This window comes from Cupressus sempervirens, chromosome 4 (assembly GCF_028749045.1).
Source record: "Cupressus sempervirens isolate cs-2001-9-10 chromosome 4, ASM2874904v1, whole genome shotgun sequence".
In the NCBI taxonomy this organism is placed as follows: domain Eukaryota; kingdom Viridiplantae; phylum Streptophyta; class Pinopsida; order Cupressales; family Cupressaceae; genus Cupressus; species Cupressus sempervirens.
The window spans coordinates 58277258-58298877 of NC_143121.1; positions in this window are offsets into that span (position 1 = coordinate 58277258).

Consider the following 21620-nt stretch of genomic DNA (forward strand, 5'->3'; position numbering starts at 1 on the left):
GATTGGGAATAAGTGAGAAAACTTTATAAGCCGATCAACAAAAAAATATATACATCTTTTCCCTAAGCTCTCAGTAGTCCTATAATCAAGTCCATGGAAAAACACTTCCACTTCCTATCAAGAATTAGAAGTCGATGAAGAAAGAAAGCTAGGAAAGAGTGTTACTATTTATTTTTAATTCAAGAAGGACACTCTCTAATATATTGCAACACCTCAACATTGAGCTCTTTCCAAGATAAGTGCTCACAAATTTTCTAGCATGTTTTGTAAAAGCCTTAATGTCCTACATTAGGTAAGTGATGATAAACTATCAACACCATCCTCCTCACCTTGGACCCTAACAAAAAATAAATGCACCCTTTATAAATAATGAGCTAATTCACAAAGGTGAAATCACTTTTCTATAGAAATCTATCTATTAATCTTGATGCCCATCTATCATTTTCATACTCTACAAGGATCAAATGTCTCCAATCCATATCTATCATCAAGCTAAAGTGAGGTTGCGGTGACAAGTCATCTTCTACTACATTCTATGTCCCCTTCAAATAGGTAATATCAAAGTCATATACCTTTAAGTTATGTACCCATTTTTGCTACCTATCATGAAGATCTCACTACCTTAGGAAATGTTATAGGCTATTGTGGTGAATTTTTATGCTAAATTTTCTACCCTCTAAATACTATCTTAATTTGGCCAAAACGTGCATTATGGCCAATATTTTATTCTCATAAATTTTGAAGCTCCTCTAATGCCCCTTTAGATTCCTACTTTCATAAGAAATTGAGTGCTTGTCTTACATAACCACTAATCCAACACCTTCACCAGATGTGCATCACAATGTAGATCAAAAGGTTTTCTAAAATCTAGTAATGCTAGCACTAGACAAGAACTCAACAACTCCTTGAATTTATCAAAACACTCATGTCCCTCAAGATTCCATAAGAAATCCCCCTTTTTAATCAAGTCTATCAAGGGTGTTACATTCCTAGAATATCTACTAAAAAACCTCTTCTAGAACCCACACAACCCAAAAAATCATCTTAACTATGTCAGGTTCATTGGAGAAGGCCACTCACTAATAGCACAAATCTTTTTCAGGATCCATGCCTACTCCTTAAGTAATGATAATGTGACTCAGATATAATAACTTTGATAATTCCAAATCATATTTGGACTCTTTCACATACAAGGACACCATATTCAAAATGTTCAAGATAATGTCTAAATACTACACATGCTCATCCCATGGCCAACTATATACTAGAATGTCATCAAAGAGGACTAACACAAATTTCCTCAACCGAGGTTGAAATAACTTAATCATTGTGAACTTAAAAGTAGTCAAAGCATTAGTTAGCCCAAATGGCATAACAACAAACTCAAAATGGCCACAATGAAACTTGAATTCCATCTTTTCTATATGATGCTCTCAAACTCAAATCTAATGATAGCCTTGTCTCAAACCAATTTTGGAGAAAAAATATGCTCCATGTAGCTCATCGAATAACTCATCAATATGTGTGATGAGGTACCTATATTTTATAGTATTTTTGTTCAAGACCATGTATTATGTGCACATCCTAATATTTTTATCCTTCTTCTTCACCAAAACCATAGAAGAAGTGAAAGGAAACTTACTTGGTCTAGTATGCTCCATAGCAAGTAGTTCCTTGATGATTTTCTTGATCTCATCCTTCAATCTCTTTGGATGCCTATATGGCATAATCATGATGGGTTTAACACCCTCCATTAAATTAATATTATACTTAATACCTCTATCTATAGATCTACCTAGTGGTATTTCATTGAAATCTTGTAGTGCTTAAGTCTAAGTTCCTATATGTCTTAGTGATATTCTAATTTTTTTGGCCTTATGATGGCATTAAAGTGCAATAGGACACCCACTCAACCTGATCATGTCTCAACAAGCTCTTCATGTGTCTATAAGACATCATCCTCAACCCATTATCATAAATGACCTTAAGTATATGGGTCTTTCCATTTGACTAAAAATTTGCCTCTGTATCTCTCAAATTGATAGTGAACTCCCCAAATATCATCTAACCAAGTCATAACAAAAACCAAATCTATATCACCCATGTTAACAACATAGATATTTTCTTTGAAATCAAAGTTGTTGATTTTTAGGTGTAGACCTTTAATCATCCTATCATGTTTGAGGATGTAGTCATTAGCTACCCTCACTCTTTTCTCGGTCTATATCTCATGCCTTTTAATCAACCCAGAATCAATAAAATTGTGAGTAGCTCTTTTATCAAGAAAAGTGATAACTTGCTAACCAACCAATGCCCCTCTCATTCTAAATGATCCCTCTTGTTGTAAACTAGTGAGATGGGCCTCTTTAAGTATATCCTTAGTCTTCTCATCACCTATAGCCATTTTGTTCAAATTTTCATCATATGTGCCTTCTTTTTCTTTAATTGATTCCTCATTTTGAGATTGTTGGTGCAAATTTTTAGAATCAAAATCCCACACAACCTTGTTGGCTTTCCTCTTTCACCTCAAAGGAAATTAATGATTCTTTTCATAGGTTCCTTTTCAATAAAAATGGATTTTTTTCTCACTTAAATCATTCAATATCTCTCTATCTAAAGGAGCAAATGATTTATCTTTATTTTTATATTTTGTTTGATTCCTTTCAAGTTTCTTGAAGAATAGTTTGTTGTCTTTGCTAGATGATGAACCCTTTGACTAAAATGTATTTATTGGGGCTTCTTACTCCACAATTCTATCCTTCTTAATTAGTTCTTTCAAATTAAATAGATCAAAGGGTTTTACCCAATCCTTCAGTGGTTTGGATAATCCATCAATGAACAAAATAACCAATCTCCTATTTGACATATTTGGCACCATAAAGGATAGCCTCTAAAAATCACTAATTTGATATACTCCAATCCACCTATCTATCTTGATTGTGCTAACTCCCTAAAGTATATTTATGCATCTTTCTTATAAAACCTCTCTACCAACTTGTCTGTGAAGTCTTGATATGAAGTCATCTGGTTATGCTGAAGGGTAACCATCCCATTGCACCAGAATCATGTGCAAATCCCTCTAAATGTGGTGTGGCATATTTTATCGGTCTCACTGCTTAGAAGGTATCAATCTTGTGAATCTAAGCTCATGATTTCATTTTGCTACTACCATCAAATATAGTCAAGGAAAGCTTCCTTGCAACACACTTTAATTCATTATCCTCACCAAAAGGTCTCCTATCTTGTCTCATTACCCTATAATTTTCTCTCCCTAAATTAACAAACTACTCAAATATTATCCTCCCTTGCACCTATGGAGCTAATAAATGACATTCATCATTTGAAGCCATGAGGATATCCGCAAACATCTCCTCTACTACTTATTCTATATGTGCTATCTTAGGCTCATCTCTCATCATGAAGGTAGGACAAGTAGGCATGTCTTCTATCTTGGAGTGCATCCTATGAGGTCTAGGTGACCCTACTGCAGCCTTGTTATCCCCTTCCTCCTGATTTTAGCTATTTTATGGGTTCATTTTCTTAACCATGATGGTGAGTACCTATAAAGCCTAAGCCATCCACTCTTGTTACATAACCATTGCTTTAAAAATTCCATTATTTCTTGATCCTCATCCCTATTATCTCTTGGTGGACTACCCTCTTTCCTATCACTCAAGGTGTCAAACTATTTGTCAAATTATTTTTCCCTATCAAATAAAGCTTTCCTATGACTATAAAATCTATGAGATCCAACCTCAAGTAGTTGCATTTGATTTATAAACCCTTAGGATAGTAGGATTTAGCTCTGATACCATTGTAATATCCCTTGATAATTGAGACCTCAAATTGTTGATTTATAACTCAAGGAATATTGTCAAACACTTCAAAGACAATATCTATACTTGTTATTTCTAAGTTTGAGTTTGATTATGCTTGCTTTAAATGATATCAATGGGGATCTAAAACCTAACGTAAAAATCACCTAATGAAGGAATGAAATTTCAATTGTAGTCAAGCCAAATACTGTAGCTTGGTACTATTCATGACACTCTTGTAACCAACAACAAATGTATTCTCCATTTTAAGCATAAATGAAAGGATTGAAGAATCCCTTATGATTTATAACCATTCAGAGGATATCTCACCACCTCACTTATGTTAGATTGTGGTGACTGATCAAGAAAGTATTGTACATACTTCATAAATTCTTTGGGGCTTAAGGCATGGCCCCAAAAAAAAAATTTTTGGCCCTATTTTATTGGGATTTTGGTCCAACATGTATTCATTAATTATAACCCTAAAGTGGTAAAAATACTTGTATAAAAGAGCTTAGGGTTAGGGATTGTTTCATAGTTATGATGTGAAAATTGGTTCTTGTTGTAATCAGGTTGTAGTCACTGGATTTTAATAATATCAGACTTTTTGTTTGGTGGACATAGCCCAGGGATTGGGTGAACCACGCTAAATATTGGTGCCTTGTGTTCTTTTTTGTGTGATCTATTATTTTCTATTATTAGTTATATTTGCATGTAATTGTTATTTTTTTCTGTGGTTTAATCTTAAAAAGTGGTATCAGAGCAAGGTTGTTCTTTTAGTTATTCTCTATAGGAAAGTCTCATGATTGAGTGGGAGTGATGGTAGACAAGGGTAAGCTGAGGGTTGACAAGTTTAATGAGTAGAACTTCCAGTTATGGAAGATGCAAATGGATGACTATCTTTATTAGAAGGATTTATGGAAGCCATTGAAAGTCAAAGCCAAGAATCAAGGATCTATGTCAAATGATGAATGGGATCTTTTAGACAAAATGGCACTTGGAAGCATTCGATTATGCTTGGCACCATCAATGGCATTTAATATTACAAAAATGAAGACAATAGAAGAGTTGATGAAACCCCTAGCAACACTATATGAAAAGCCTTTCTCTTCAAAGAAGATATTTCTCGTGAAGCATTTATTGAATATGAAAATGGTAGAAGGAAGATTTTTTGTAGACCATTTAAATGAGTTTAATACTATTACTAGTCAGTTATCTTTTGTGGGTATCAATTTTGAGGAGGAAATTAGGGCTCTCTTGATTTTGTGTTGTTTTACTAAAAGCTGGAATGGCTTGGTAATGGTTGTGAGTAATTTTGTTCTTGGATTTAGTACCCTAAAATATGATGATGTGATTGGTGTTATTTTGAGTGAGAAAACTTGTAGGAAATCCTCAGGTGGATTTACATTGGGAAGTGCTTTAAATGCACAAAGCAAGGGTAGAATGACTGAGAGCGGAAGTAATTCTAGAAATCATGGGAAATCAAGAGGAAAGTTAAAGGGGAGGAGGTCTCAATCGAGAGGACCAAATGAATATTGGTACTATGGGAAACCAGGTCATAAAAAGAAAGATTGCTAGGATCAAAAGAACAATGGAGATAAACCAGATGGAGACAAGAAGGAAAATGTGGTAAGTAACAAATTTGAAGAGGATGTTTTTCTTCTATCTTTAGAAACTATTGATGATTCATGGGTTTTAGATTCTTGTGCTTCATTTCATGCTACACCTCATAGAGCTTATTTCATTAATTATGTCCAAGGGGATTTTGGGCTTGTCTATTTGGGGGATAATGAACCCTGTTAAATTGTTGGAAAGGGAAAAATTAAGATTAAGTTGCAAAATGTGAATCATTGGCTACTACATGAGGTAAGACATGTTCCAAGGCTAAATAGGAATTCAATTTCAGTAGGGAAACTCAGTGATGAGGGTTGTGTAGTTACTTTTAATGATAAAAATTGGAAGGTTTTAAAAGGTTCCCTTGTAGAAGTAAAAGGTGTAAAAGTAGGCACCTTATATCTTTGTACAGGTCATATTGTTCATTCTACTTTAATTGTTTCAAAGAAAAATGAATGTTTAGGAACAATTGTTGTAGTTGAGCAGGGAGAATAGATAGTTGATGTAGATTTTGATATAGCGCTATGGCACAAAAAACTTGGGCACATGAGTGAGAAAGGTATGAAAGTACTTCATTCAAAAAAATTTTAACTAGGTCTAAAATGTGTTAATATGGAATTATATGAAATTTGTGTGTTTGGAAAACAAAAGAGAGTAAGTTTTGTAAAGACTAGGAAGGAAAACAAAAGGGAGAAATTAGATCTTGTGCATAGAGATATATGGCGACCGGCTTAGGTATCTTCCCTTGGTGGCTCTCATTATTATGTTACATTTATTGATGACACAAATAGAAAAGTTTGGGTTTGTTTCCTTAGAAAAAAATCTAATGTATTTCAAACTTTTAAGAAATGGAAATGCTTGGTTGAAAATAAGACTGGTAAGAAATTAAAATGTCTTAGATCTAATAATGGTGGTCAGTATTATAGTCATGAATTTGAAGATTATTGCTCCACTAATGATATTCATAGACAAAAAACTATTCCAAGGACTCCATAGAAAAATGGAGTGGTTGAACACATGAACAAGACTATAATAGAGTGTGCAAGGAGCATGAGGTTGCATGCTAGATTTCCCTTACACATTTGGGTGAAGGCTATCAATACTATCGTATATTTGATTAATAAAGGTCCCTCTACTCCTTTGGGTTATGGTATTCTAGAGGAAGCATGGACGGGTAAGAAGATGAGTATTTCTTTTCTCAAGACCTTCAGTTGTGAAGCTTTTTCTCATATAGATTCTGAAAATAGAACCAAGCTAGAAGCTAAGTCAAAGAAATATGTATTTTTTTGGATATGGAATTAATGAATTTGGTTATAGGCTTTGGAATTTTGAAAATCATAAAATTTTAAGAAGCAGGGATGTCATATTCAATTAGAAAGTGTTGTACAAAGATCTGTTGCAACAACATGAGAAGAAAGAAGATGATTATGTAGTGTTGGATGATACTCCACAAGCTAATGTTCTAGCCATTCCTCATAATGTGCAACAACCACAACAAAAAATACCACACACACTAGTAAATGTTAAATGGTCAACAAGGAAAATCAGACATCCATAAAGATTCTCTCCCTCTTTGTATTCAATTTTATTTACTGATGTAGGTGAACCTAAATGTTATGATGAAGCTATGTAGGTGGATACTAAGATTTAGTGGGAGTCTATAATGAATGACGAAATGGACTCTTTGCTAAAAAATAAGACATGGGATTTATGGAAGTTTCCTCTAGGTAAAAAGGCTTTATAGAATAAGTGGGTTTATAGTTTAAAAGAAGAGGATGGAGGTAAGAAAATATCTAAAGCCATTTTGGTTGTGAAAGGATTTGCACAGGAAAAGGGCATTGATTTTGATGAGATATTTTCTCCTATTGTTAAGATGACTTCTATCCATACTATTTTAAGTCTTGTGGCTACAAAAGATTACCATTTAGAGTAGCTTTATATTAACCAACCTTCCTTCATGGTGATTTTGATGAAAAGATATATATGGCTCAGCTACATGGTTTTGAGGTCAAAGGTAAGGAGAACTTAGTGTGCAAATTGAAGAAAAGTTTATGTGGCTTGAAATAGGCAACTCGGAAATGGAATCTAAAATTTGAAAGTTTTATGCATGAGTATGGATATCATAGGATTCATTTAGATCATTGTGATTATTTTAAGAGGTTGAATGATGATAGCTACATTATTTTATGTATATATTTTGATGATATGCTTGTAGTTGGGTCTAACATGGATCATATTAAGGGGCTAAAACACTAGTTAGCACATGCATTTGTTATGAAGGATTTGGGGGTAGCAAAACAAATCTTTGGTATGAAGATTTGTAGAGATAGGAAGAATAGAACACTGATGCTATCTCAGGTTAATTATGTTGAGAAGGTGTTGCAATGTTTCTCTATGGAGAATGCGAATGTTATTAACACACCTTTACTTAGTCATTTGAAGTTAACTAAGGAGATCTGTCCTAAGACATAAAAAGAGGAGAATAAGATGTCCAAGATACCCTATGCTTCAGCTATAGGAAGTTTGATGTATGCTATGGTATGTATTAGGCCAGATATTGCACATGTAGTGGGAGTTGTTAGCATATATATCAGTCATCCAAGAATTGAGGATTGGACTGCAGTCAAATGGATTCTTAGATATTTGAGAGGAACATCCAATAAGTGTTTACACTTTGGGGGCTCTACTAATGATTTTGTGGGCTATGTTGACTCAGATTTGGTAGGGGATATTGATACTAGGTAGAGTGTTATACGTTATGTCTTTACTATTGGTAGGGTAGCCATGAGCTAGGTTTCTAGTTTACATAAGGCTAATGCTTTATCCACTACACAGGTAGAGTATTCAGCCGCTATAGAGGCAGCCAAGAGATGATATGGCTTTAGTTCTTCTTGGAATAATTGGGACACCCTCAAAAGGATATTTATTTGTTTATAGATAGTCAAAGTGCCATTCATCTTGCAAAGAATTCAGCTTTGCATTCAAATACCAAACACATTTAGTTGTAGTACAATTTCATTCGGTCAGTTTTGGAGTATGGATAGTTAAAGATGGAGAAGATACATACAAATAAAAATCCAATAGATCTATTGACAAAGGTAGTAACAAGGGAGAATTTGAACTCCTCTTCAGCTTCGATTGGTCTTCTAGACTAAGCATGCATAAAATAATAGTAGAGTCCAGGGTGGTTGGATATAGTGGGAGTCTCACGGAGTAGTAGCATAGCTACAGGATCAGTCTCCAAGTGAGAGATTGGAGTTTAAGTGTGAAGCCTGATTAGTCCCCAAGTGGTAGATTGTTAGATTTTTGTGACTGATTAGGAAAGTATTGTACATACTTCATAAATTCTTTGGGACTTGGGGCATCACCCTGAAAAAATAAATTTGGGCCCTATTTTACTGAGATTTTTTGCCAACATGTAATTATTAATTATAACCCTAAAGTGGTCAAAATACTTGTATAAAAGAGCTTAGGGTTAGGGATTGTTTCATAGTTGTGATGTGAAAATTGGTTCTTGTGGCAGTATTGAGTTGTAAGGGATTATAGATTGTAATCAAGTTATAATCACTAGATTGTAATAATATTAGACTTGTTGTTTGGTGGATGTAGCCTAGGGATTGGGTGAACCATGTTAAATCTTGGTGCCTTGTGTTCTTTTCTGTGTGATCTATTTTTTTTCTTTAGTGGTTATATTTGCATGTAATTGTTATTTTTGTCTATGGTTTAATCCTAACAACTTATGCTCATTGTATGGGAGTTTTCATTCCCAAAGATAAAGTATATAATATGTAGATACCCTTGGCTCCACAAAACTGATCAAATGCAAATGACAATAATTGGACAATAAGAAAATAACTTCTCATGTTAATTTATTATTTCTTTGTGGGAGCTCACTTACTTCTCTCTCTAAAATATATTCTTATATTTTCACTTTACTATAATATTATAATCGTAAATTATGTCCCGTCATAAAGTTACAATCCCTAATAAAACCCTCTAAAAACTATATTAGGCTATGGAAGTCACATAATAGGATGTAAACCCACTTTAATCCAATCACATCTTTTCCTTGTGGAAGAATCACTATTTTCCATGCTTGGTTCTTTTCCATGGCTTTGATTTCTTTTCTCATTGCTTGAATCCATTTTTCTTCTTTAATTTCTTCTTCATAGTAAATTGAATCATCAACAGGTGAACATTGAGAAAAAAGAGAACTCTGATATACACTACTTTTAGCATTATCTTTCATAGAAATGTATATCAAACTTATAAGTTTTTGTCTCCTTAAGATTGCTAGTGTGGGATTTGAAATGTCAGTTGAATTTATAGATTATGGAATTAATGGATCTGTTGGTGTTTGAAAATGCTGGAGCATTTTCAATTATCCCACTGAGAAAGTGACACATCTAGGAGCAGCTAACTCCCATTTTCAACATGTCATTTCTGACAACAAGCCAACTATAAGGCTAGACCCTGTTTCTACTTCAGGCTCTGCAAAACCTAGGCAATTATACCTCATATTCAATTGATATTGTACTAGTGCAAAACATATCACTGAATCTATTAAGCAGATGAAAACCCCTTACATCTCCTAAGAACTCATGAAATGACATAGATCTATGGTAGCTAAATGCAAACCTATGACATATAAAAGTTGAGTGAGGGTTAAACTTTGATGCCCACTTCAACATGAACAATTGAATGATTTGATTTAAAGATTTTGAATTCAACAAACCCCTAATATGCTGTAGCATGAAAAAGTGATCCTATAAATGACCAGTGCCTTATCTATTGGGAAAATCCATAAATCAAATGCATACATATGAATATCTGAGACATATATCTATGTTCAGATATCTGATCTATCCATTTAACTTGTAAATGGACATCTATGCTCAATCTAAACCTCATGCTTACATGATATCCCCATCAACAAACCTGTAACCCTGTTGATTCTTTGAAGCATTTACACAACCTATTGGGTTATATGCAACAATGAATTAACATACAGCCTTAAGGAGCTACAACTACAACCTAAGCTCTTTTTTTAGAGATTGTAAAACATTGAAGATCACTAATAAAGGAGACAAGAATTAGAATGAAACTAATGAAATTCCTATTCCTTTGTATTAATTTCCTTAAAATAATACATTTAAATGCATACAATCAAAACATGAAAATACCTAACATGTCTGAACTATCTATATTATTTACATTGCTGATGTTCATACAAGAAGTATTTGCTGAAGAATGGAGGTGGAATCACAATTCTGGATCGAAAGAAGTGGTCTCACAAAATGATTGCAAATTTCCTACCAACAATGGTTTCACAATAACAAAAAACTAGAACCCTTACAATGGAAGAAAGAAAGAAAAATATAGGATAGATGAATTCTCGGATCTCCCATGCAACTGCCCTCTATCAACTTAGAAATCCATCTCCTGCAACTGAAAAGACTCTCTCTAACCTCTTTCTTCCATCTGATCTGATTTGGTTTTCATCATTACACTCTAACTATTTTGCAAAATATCCTCTGCTCAATCATGAAAACCTATTTGCCCAAAAATCTGATTTGCCTCATGAAATGCTAGTGAAATTTTAGTTTTTACAAAGTGAATATGTTCAAATTTTGACCCATACTGCATTTCAACTATTTTTAACCATATTCAGGTCATCACCATGCTAGGAATCAAATCTAAACTTCTATACCTGAATATTGTTGCAATTAAGGTACCTGAGACAAAGCCCCCTATAGCTTGAACCAACTACTTCCTGTGCAAAAACTAACCTTGAAATTGGCAAATTTAGACTTCCACGATTTTGACGATATATGATAAGGCATATTTGGCCTTTAGGAAACACCCATAATCTCAAATTGAAAAATGACCCTCTGCTATAAAAGAAACACAGGTCTGCACATTTGAATTTCTTTAAAAATTAAAAAAGTTTAAAGTTTAGACTTTAGAAAAAAAACTTTTAAAATGAAAAACCTGCATGTCTCTTTTTGAAAACAATTTTCAAAATAAAAATCTTAAGTCATTTGAATTTTCCATCCCCTTCAATTTTGTGGTCAACCCTCTTTAGACCAAGTGCCATGTGGCACTTTTTGATTGGTCCACCTCTGCATTAGATTGGCATTTTCAAAAGTGCACGTCTCTTTAGAAATTCAACTTTGGCTGAGCCTTTGTATTTAAACTTTTAAAAGTCTCACGATTTGCCCGATGCGGGATAATGGACCATCAACATTCTAGACCTCCTCCATGCTGCGACCTTCTTAAATTTTGGGGCTCTAATACGATGGCGTCGCTTCCTTAGAACGGCCCATTGGACCGGAACCAACAAACACTTATTTGATTTGATTTAGGTTTAAGCATGGGATGCCTAAAGAAATAATAGGCACTCGACTAAAATGCTTCTACTTTTTTTGTTTAGGATTGTAATAATTATATAATACAGTGATGTCTCCACCCCATAGGGGACTCGGTCATAAGCAACATCGAGAAGATTCATCAACACATAGCTGGTAGGTGTACACAAAGCCATTTCACTAGGGAGAGTTGTATCCAAACATGACAAATACCTTCCAAACCTGCCTGCATTTTGGCACCAATCAATTTCACTCCATAAACCAATTGAGGAACCTCAAAATAGACACCAGAAAGGACTACAAAGTGATGTAAGGAACTCTACAAATCATGTGGATGCTGCTACTCTGGCTGTGGTTCACCTTTTTAAAATATGAGCTCTTTTTCTATATGCTGCTCTTGCTTCATGCATGGACTAGTGTTATTTAGCTATCTCAACCTATTTTAAAAAAAATTCTTTTACATTTAAGACCCAAATATGCCTCTTTTTCATATCCCCTTTTCAAATAATTAAAAATAATAATCTTTGCTAAGGAAGGTAGGCCCAAAAAGGTGAAGTTTCAGAAAAAGGGGATAATCTTTGGAAGTGAATGGACTAATAAATGAAAATTATTATTAAAATATGTTTTATTAACCCCTCTTGGATGTGAGTTAGGTTTATGCCCTCTTTTAAGGGGTTTTGAGGCATTCTAGGCTCATTCCAGAACTTGATTTTTGCTCATTTCTTTGTTATTCTTCAGAGGCTGCCAAACCTGTGGAGAAGGAGACCCAAGAACGGGAGTTTGCAAGTTTTCAAGGAGACCCAAGAACGGGAGTTTTTAGGTTTCCAAGAAGGCTAAGGATGGGAGTTTGAAGCCATTCCATGTGCATGCTCATGCAGAGTTTTTCTTTGTGCTGAACAGTGCAGATTTGTGAGTTTTTGGGTGTATATTTTGTAAGAGTTTGGTGTTTCCAGTTGAGTATTTCATATCAGTTTGGGTTGCTGTTGTATATCAGAATTTTAAATGTTAAAATAGAGCTTAAAATATTTATTTGGATATGATTTTACTTCTGTGATAGATTATTAAGTTTTTGTGGTGATTTCGGGCTATTTTGTGCTATTTTCGAGAGCCCGATGAGCATTGTTTTTGTCCTCCGTTTGGGAGCTATTGTGTGCATGTTATACAGATCTAGAAATTTCATTTTATAGGATGTTATGCTGCCCAAATTTCTATAAAAATTTTCACTTTTAGATTTATTAATAATAGGTGAAGCTATGAAGCTTTTGGCACTATTTCTGGCATACCCGATTTGGGGTTTATTGAGAAATTGGTGGATCTTTGAAATATTGGTTGTTTGATCTTAAAGATCTGATTAGAGGTTGGAAATATCATACAAAATCAGTAAAGAGACATTTCAGTGGTATCAGAGCCATGATCTTGCCAGCCTGAGGGTTTGTGGAAGTTTGCATGTCAGTTTTGACAACTACGCAGATCTTGCATGTCAGTTTTGACAACTACCCAGATCTTGCATGTCAGTTTTGACAACTACCTAGATCTTGCATGTTAGTTTTGACACTACCCAGATCTTGCATGTCAATTTGACAACTACCCAGATCTTGCATGTCAGTTTTGACAACTACCCAGATCTTGCATGTCAGTTTTGACAACTACCCAGATCTTGCATGTCAGTTTTGATAACTACCCAAATCTTGAATTTATGGTTGCATGTTGCTTCCAATCAGTTGGATGTCAAAATTTATGGTTGCATTCTACTTCTAATCATTTTCATGTTAGTTCTTGGTGAATTTGGTGGTTGCATGTTGCTTCTAATCAGTTGCATGTCAAAATTTATGGTTGCATGCAACTAAGTGAAAGAGAAAAGAGATATTTACAGTGAGAAAAGAATAAAGAAATTTTGGTGAAACCTCCAGTTGAAAGTAAAAGTATAAAATCTAAGGAAGGAAAAAGTATGGCTAATCTAGATGAGATGGCAAAGAAATTCTTCCAAGAAATCCAAAATACTCAGAAGCAAACAATGGATAGTTTGGTAGAAACTAGAGAGGATTTGCGAATATTGATAGAAAAATTGCAAGGAGTTGCATCTATTAATGAGAAAGGGAGCACTTCAGAGGAGTCAAGAAATCTGAAATTCACACCCTCTCAATCAACAAAAACTATTTTTCTGCATGCAGATGAGCCACCAGTGCCAAATCCAGCCCTTAATCCCATGGAAGAGGCTACAAGTAACTTGATTGCATTAAGAGCTACTTACAATGGTTTTGATGATGAATTTTGCAGTTTAGTTCCTTTTAGAGAATATGTGGATATGATGAACACTTTGATGCCCAAGAAAGAGTACAGAAGGGAGCATGACATAAGTGGAAGAGAGCTCAAAAATAAAATAAGCAAGTTTATAGCACCTACTTTTGATGGAACAAATAAATTTTCAGGTAGAGCATGGCTCCAAAAATTACAGACCTTCTTCACACTTAACCCCATGAAGGAGACTGATGCTATTCAAATTGCAAGTCTACACTTAGAAGATGTAGCCTATGATTGGTGGTATCATGGAATGACTACTCAAGGTCATGATCAGGTAACTATATTTGATGATTTTAGTCAAAGAGTGATAGATAGATTTGACCTAAAGGATGATGATTATGAGGATGTTGTTGTGCATGATGGTGAGATACCTGGTAGAGATGAGCAGACATTGAGCATTCATGACTTTTCTGAGAGATAGTACCAGGCACAGTTAGATGCTTCATCACATGAGGTTGAGGCTAGTAGTACTTCGGATGATTTATCCCACCAACTGAAGGTGAGTGAAGACAGTATTGTGACTACATTATCTCATCATGACAGGTATGTGGAGTTAGTTGGTATTGGTCATATTACTCAAGTGAGAATTTTTCTTGAGTTACCAGCTGATTCTAGTTTACAGATATGGACTCGAGATTGTTATATTGGCATTTGGGATTCAGTTGACTGGAGATCTTTAACACATTTTGGTAGCAGTGTTTGTTTGGGTGCTATCATGGATTTCATTAGCAAATTGCATGATGTTGTCTTTTCTTGTGCTAGTAGCTTGTCCAATGTTGGTATTAGTTTTTATACACTAGTTTTTATACACCGGTGTTGGGCTTTGTTCATATATCCAATTGACCATACTTACTGGAATGTGTTGATGATCTTTCATATTTGGCAGTGTGTAGAGATCAGTCCCAGGATCATATTGGCATTGATGACATCCAAGAGGATGCAGTGGGTAGTTTTGAAGAATTAGTTTCCTTTGGTACAAAGGAGTTGGACAACAGTGCTACAATTTTTGATACTCTATTTGTTGATATGAGCTTTAGATTTGATTCACAGGATATGAATGGTAATAATATAGAGACTAGTAACTTTGAGGATACTCCTTTAGACAATGCATCAGAGGAGGTTTGTAGGAGATAGTCAAGCTAGTGCCATCATGTGTCTAATCAATTGAGAGTTAGTGAGCGAGACATTGCTATCACTTGCTGACATTTTGATGATGCTCATCAATTGTTAGCAGTTTATGGATGGGGTTATCCTACTAGTGATGAGCAGGGAGGCAATTATCTTTCCTTGATAGAGTTCCACTCTTTATGGGAGGCTATCCAGATTCTAAGACATGATTATATGCAGTTGGTAGCCGACAAAGATTATCTTATGAAGTGGGGCAGTATAGCATATGATGCATTATTGGCGAAGGAAGATGACGTGAGCGAGCTTACTCAGCAGCTTGAGGTAACTTCTAAGATTCTTGAGAGTACACAGTTGGCTTTCAAGGAATCATAGTTTCATTTGGCTAAGGTGACCATGGAGTTAGAGCAACTACAGTCTTTACCAAATTCTATACAGTCAAAAGCTATGATGTCTGGTGATTCGAGGATGTCCATGGTTGAGATTGTCAAGAAAATGGAGATGGGGATGCATCCATCCTTGATACTAACATTGACATATCAGGTTCATCCCCACTAGATTTAGGTTCAATTGAGTTGGGTGCTATAGCAGATTGTTGTGGTATGCCTGACATGGTGGTGACCTATAGCACTAATGGCACGAAGACTAGTGATGCTGTATCAAAGACCATGTGTAATGTTGGTGAGCCAATAGTTGGCATGGTTCCTGCTAGTAATACTACTCCCTTGGTGATGTCTTTAGAGGTAGTAGTCAGTTTCAACTTGGTTAGTGATCGATTGCAGTTAGTTACATATAGATTGCAGTCTGAGCCACTGACTGAGATTGGTGCATTCTATCAACATTACATTGTGAGGTATGCTCATCAATTTACCTTTGATGACCATGTTGATGAGATGATGATACAGAGATGTACTTTGGTTCCTAGTGCTTATCATCAGTTATGTGATAGTTTGATGCCTCGAGATGAGAGTTGTGATGGGTAGGACATGGTGATAGGTTTTGCAGTTGACAGCTTGATAATACGTGACTTAGAGCAGGAGTTTCGAAGTGATGCTTCACTGGGTGTTGTTATTGATTCTACTCCTTTGGCTATGACATCTCCTAACTTAGTTGGTGATCAGTCACAGTGGGTTGTATGACTTGTTCATGGTGAGCTGTTGACTGAGGTTGGTTTTTTTTATCAACATTATATTGCAAGGTATGTACATTAGTTAGCATTTGATCCTTGTGTAGAGGAGTTGATGGCAGACAAATTTGGTTTGGGTTCCAATTCTTGCTGTTTATCTTGTGATGGCTTTTCACCATCATGGGTGTATGGGAGTTATGGTTATGAGACAGTGGTCAGTGATCTATAGAGTTGTCTTGATTGCAGGAGTTGTACAGTGTGTGGATTCTCCATACTTGGTATAGTTTCATTTAGGAGCATTCACCATTGTTGCAGAGTTGGATTGTTCATTTTGTATAGGCCAGTGGGATGCATTGATGGTATTTACTGTGTTGACAGTTTGATTTATCCACTTTACTTGGGTTTTGATGTTCTAAGAGCTTGTGTCTCGTGGGTTTCTAACTGTGGTAGTGGTGATTTTGGAGATTGGTTGAGCTATAATTGTTAGTTTGGTTATGGATTCCTCTTGGTTATATTGCAGAGGATATTGCAGGAGCCTGTGTTAATTGGCAGTAGTATAGTTCATGACTACATTTGGGATCCAGGTGGATTGACTGGTCTATTTTTCAGCCATTGCTTGAGGACAAAAAATATTTGGGAGGGGAGCACTTGTCATGTCCCCTTTTCAAATAATTAAAAATAATAATCTTTGCTAAGGCAGGCAGGCCCAAAAAGGTGAAGTTTCAGCAAAAGGGGATAATCTTTGGAAGTGAATGGACTAATAAATGAAAATTATTATTAAAATATGTTTTATTAACCCCTCTTGGATGTGAGTTAGGTTTATGCCCTCTTTTAAGGGGTTTGGAGGCATTCTGGGCTCATTCCAAAACTTGATTTTTGCTCATTTCTTTGTTATTCTTCAGAGGCTACCAAACCTGTGGAGAAGGAGACCCAAGAATGGGAGTTTGTAGATTTCCAAGGAGACCCAAGAATGGGATTTTTCAAGTTTCCAGGAAGGCTAAGGATGGGAGTTTGAAGCCATTCCATGTGCATGCTCATGCAGAGTTTGCCTTTGTGCTAAACAGTGCAGATTTGTGGGTTTTCAGGTGTATATTTTGTAAGAGTTTGGTGTTTCCAATGAGTATTTCATATCACTTTGGGTTGCTGCTGTATATAAAACTTTTAAATGTTAAAATAGATCTGAAAATATGTATTTGGATATGATTTTATTTCTGTGATAGATTATTAAGTGTTTGTGGTGATTCTGAGCCGAGCTATTTTGTGCTATTTTCGGGAGCCCGATGAGCATTGTTTTTGTCCTCCGTTTGGGAGCTATTGTGTGCATGTTATACAGATCTATAAATGTCATTTTATAGGCTGTTATTTTGCCCAAATTTCTGTAAAAAATTCCACTTTCAAATTTATTAATAATAGGTGAAGCTGTGAAGCTTTTGGCACTATTTCTGGCATACCCGATTTGGGGTTTATTGAGAAATTGGTGGATCTTTGAAATATTGGTTGTTTGATCTTAAAGATCTGATTAGAGGTTGAAAATATCATAAAAAATCAGTAAAGGGACATTTCACTCTTCTGCGGCTTTGAAACTAAAGGCTCTCTTTTTACCTGTAGTGGCTTCTTCATTTGGCATTCTCTTACTTGAGGGTTGGCTTTGGTCTCTCCATGCAAGGCGTTAGTTTATCCTTCTTTGTCTCATGCTATGGTTCTTTTCTTTGGAATCTACTTTCTATGACTCACATGACCTCTATTTTTCACCAGTACCATTTACTCTTAATTTAGCACCTTTCTCTACAAATTTGCGTGAATTCTCTGCCTTAAACGTGCTCTGCTCCCTCATTTCCTCACGAATTTATCTGTGGATATGAGTTGCGTATATCTTTCTGAAGAGTTCCTGTGCTTCCTCAACTAGACCCCACTTACATAGAACTTTTATCATTGTTTTATATGTTCTGATCTTAGGAGCAAGCCCCGTCAGTTCCATTTCAGGGAGAAGTAGGTAAATTGTAGAAAAAACATTGCCATGACCACAGGCACTCAACAGTCTATCAATTATAATATTGAATGTTACAGCATTGGGAAAAAGACCTATCTTAAACATTTTCCATAGAAGGACACATGCTTCATTTTTTTACTAGCCTTTTTAAATTGGCGTGAATTGCCTTTCCATGTGTGGGTGACTTTGTTCTTCGCATGGTCTTCTTTTAACTTGCATGAACCACCTCCTCTATCTTTTGTGCTGGATTCCCCTTTTCTAATGCATGGATTTCATCAAATTTGATGACGTGGTTGCTCTGACTATTCTCTGGAGACTTCTCTGCTCCTTTGTTGCTGATCATGTGTGGTCTGTGCTTTTCCTTTTAGCATGTGTGGGGCTCTTGATTTAGGTGTTTGTTCTTGTTTTTTAGTATATTTTTGGCTTTGAACATGGCTCACATTTTCTTTCCATAACGTGGACCTCCTTTTCCTAGAATAGAACATAGGAGAGTATTTGGATTCAAAAACTTTAAATACGCTTTTCTCTTCTAGCTTGTTGTATCCAGAAATAGCAAGCCTCTCTTGACTACAATTCTTCTTGCTATTGATGCCAATGAGACTCTATTTTCTTTCTCCTAAAATCCATTTCACTTGCATCAATTTTTACAAAACAATGATCTCGTCTCCTTCAAAATAACAAAAATCATTTTGTTCTTTTTTGTTGGTCTTTTGAATTCTAATGTCTTGTTCATCTGATGAATTTACCTAGGCCCTAAAGTGGGTCCGACTAAAAATATTTGCAATTTCGAACAATTGATACTCCAAATTGACCAACTGAACATCTCGAACTGATTTGAAATAAGTTCAACCACTAATTAATCAAATAAAACTCACTTTATCACCTTTTTCCAACTTGTCAAATTTGCGCAAGGAGGTTTTTTGTCTAGCCTTAAAAACTAACTCGAACAACTGACCTAGCTCTGAAAACTGGCACACTAAATCTCTTTTTCGCACACTTTTGTGTTGTTGAATCTCGTCTCATAATGAATTCATTTTCAAAAGATATTCAATGTCAAATTCACCCCTTCAGAATTACCTGCATGAAACATGTTAGAAAGCAATAAATTGGGTTCGCATTTCACTTTAAAAATTGGGCAAATGAGCACATGGGGAAACAAAAACTGGGGCATTGGTTCTTTGTCATGAGGACAGTATGAATCTATGATTTTTGCTCATGATGAATAATAGGGTGTGAATGGAGATCAGTCAAAGTGGGCTACTTGGATTTTGTGGATTGAAACAATTGTGGAAAATTAATTTTGGCAAATGGAATGACCCTGGAAAAGTGTGCAAACAAAATTGTCAATATTTGAAAACTGACACACTTGGATTATTTTTATTATAGAACATAGGGAAACAAACCATTTGATCTCACCTATCACAGATCAGGAGATATACTGTCATGAATAGGGGTTCAAATCAATCTACAAATGCTGACACCAGTAAAAAGATAGAAATTCCACTTGGAATCGCATTTGAAAAGTGATCAAACGGATTCGTCATGATATGAAACTTGAAACATAACAAATCTCTAATGCCTAAAATAAAATATAATAGGAATTTTCACATTTGGGTCAACTAGGTAAAAATTACAACACATCAAACAGAGCTTCCTAGAACTATGTGTAAAGTGCAAAAGGATGAAGACAGTGAATGACCAACTTTAAGGAATTCAAAACCTAGTCATACGGAATCAAAACAACTCAAAATCTGAAACATAGATTCTCAGGTATGGATACTAGACACTCCCAAAGTGATGGATCATGACACAATTCTAGGTGTGAGATATTCAAGTGCAAACACAGCCTCCTGTCACTATTTGACACTTAGGTGAAAATGCAGATTTGACATTAGCTCAAAATAGAACTTCGCCAAATAGCTCAGAATGTAAAATTAACTTCATGGAACACATGGATGCACTAAATGAAAGGTTTTAGAAGCATTAAACACTTCTTAGGCTTCAGATTGACAACTAGGTACAACATTGTTAAAAGCATTTATAGGTCTAATTTCTCAAAATTTTCAAGATGTGACTAAAATGAAGCATGCAATTTTTAGTCCCAATAGTGGTTCTATCTATGGATGCATGTCCCTTGTGGGCATGTAAAGGATTCAAATCTTTGGAGGACGCAGACCACACACTTGAAGAACAAAACTTCCTAAACAGCTTTATTGAAAGTAGGGAAACTACTCTAACTATGTACAATCAGTGCCCCTAGGCCACTGAGCTTAGCAAAAACTTTTACCTCTATCATAAACTTGATTTTCATTTACATCTTCTTGAGGTAAACTGAAATTCTCATTATCATTTGTTTCACCCAATGTATCAACACTTTCAATCATTTCGTTAAGCAAAACAAAACTATTATCATTATCTTCATAGTGCATATAAAACTCAGACATGCTTTCTTCATCTTGCTCACTATGAAAATATGAATCAGCATGATCATAGCAACTGATAACAAACTAAAACTGATCACCACTGATAGATTCATGGATCCCTTCAACCAAAAACACAAAATCTTGATATTCTACTTCATTGAACGAGTTACATGAATCAGATGGTAACTCACCTTGTGCCTCTAAATATGAAGAGTATGGAGACCCTAATTTCTCCTCATTTGCATCATCAATAGTATACCAGATATTAGACTTAATGTACACTATATTTTCTTCATATTACAGCAAACTATTAGATCCCAAATCATAAGAATTATCATGAAATTGCATTCCTAGAATGTATTAATCTGTATCTAATGCTTTCTCAAATAGCTCACTAGGATAAACTATTTCATTACTATTTTTCTTATCACATGAGCTATCTAAACTTATCTCAGCCTTATGAAAATAGGAAAACATTGAATTAGCAACAACTCTTATCTCTCTATTTTCATTCTAATCATAGAAGTCATTATGTGCATTGACATACAAATTACTATCACATATACCCCCCCAAACCTGATGTAGCACATTCTAAAACTACATCTTTCTCAACATCATACTTAGGGAAAATGACTTCACCACATGAATTTACATAACATGTCAAAACACAAGCATCCTTAGATTGGTTAGCATAACTTTTAAAATCATGAGCCAACAAATAAGAAATCTCATCAACACTTAGCAAGATTTCATCCCTAGTTTGTTCTCCTTGGCTTAAATCATTATCCAGATAGCTTGACAAATTTGTAACAATGGACTTGTTAGTAATACATTCTAAAAAATCAGAAATCTAATCAC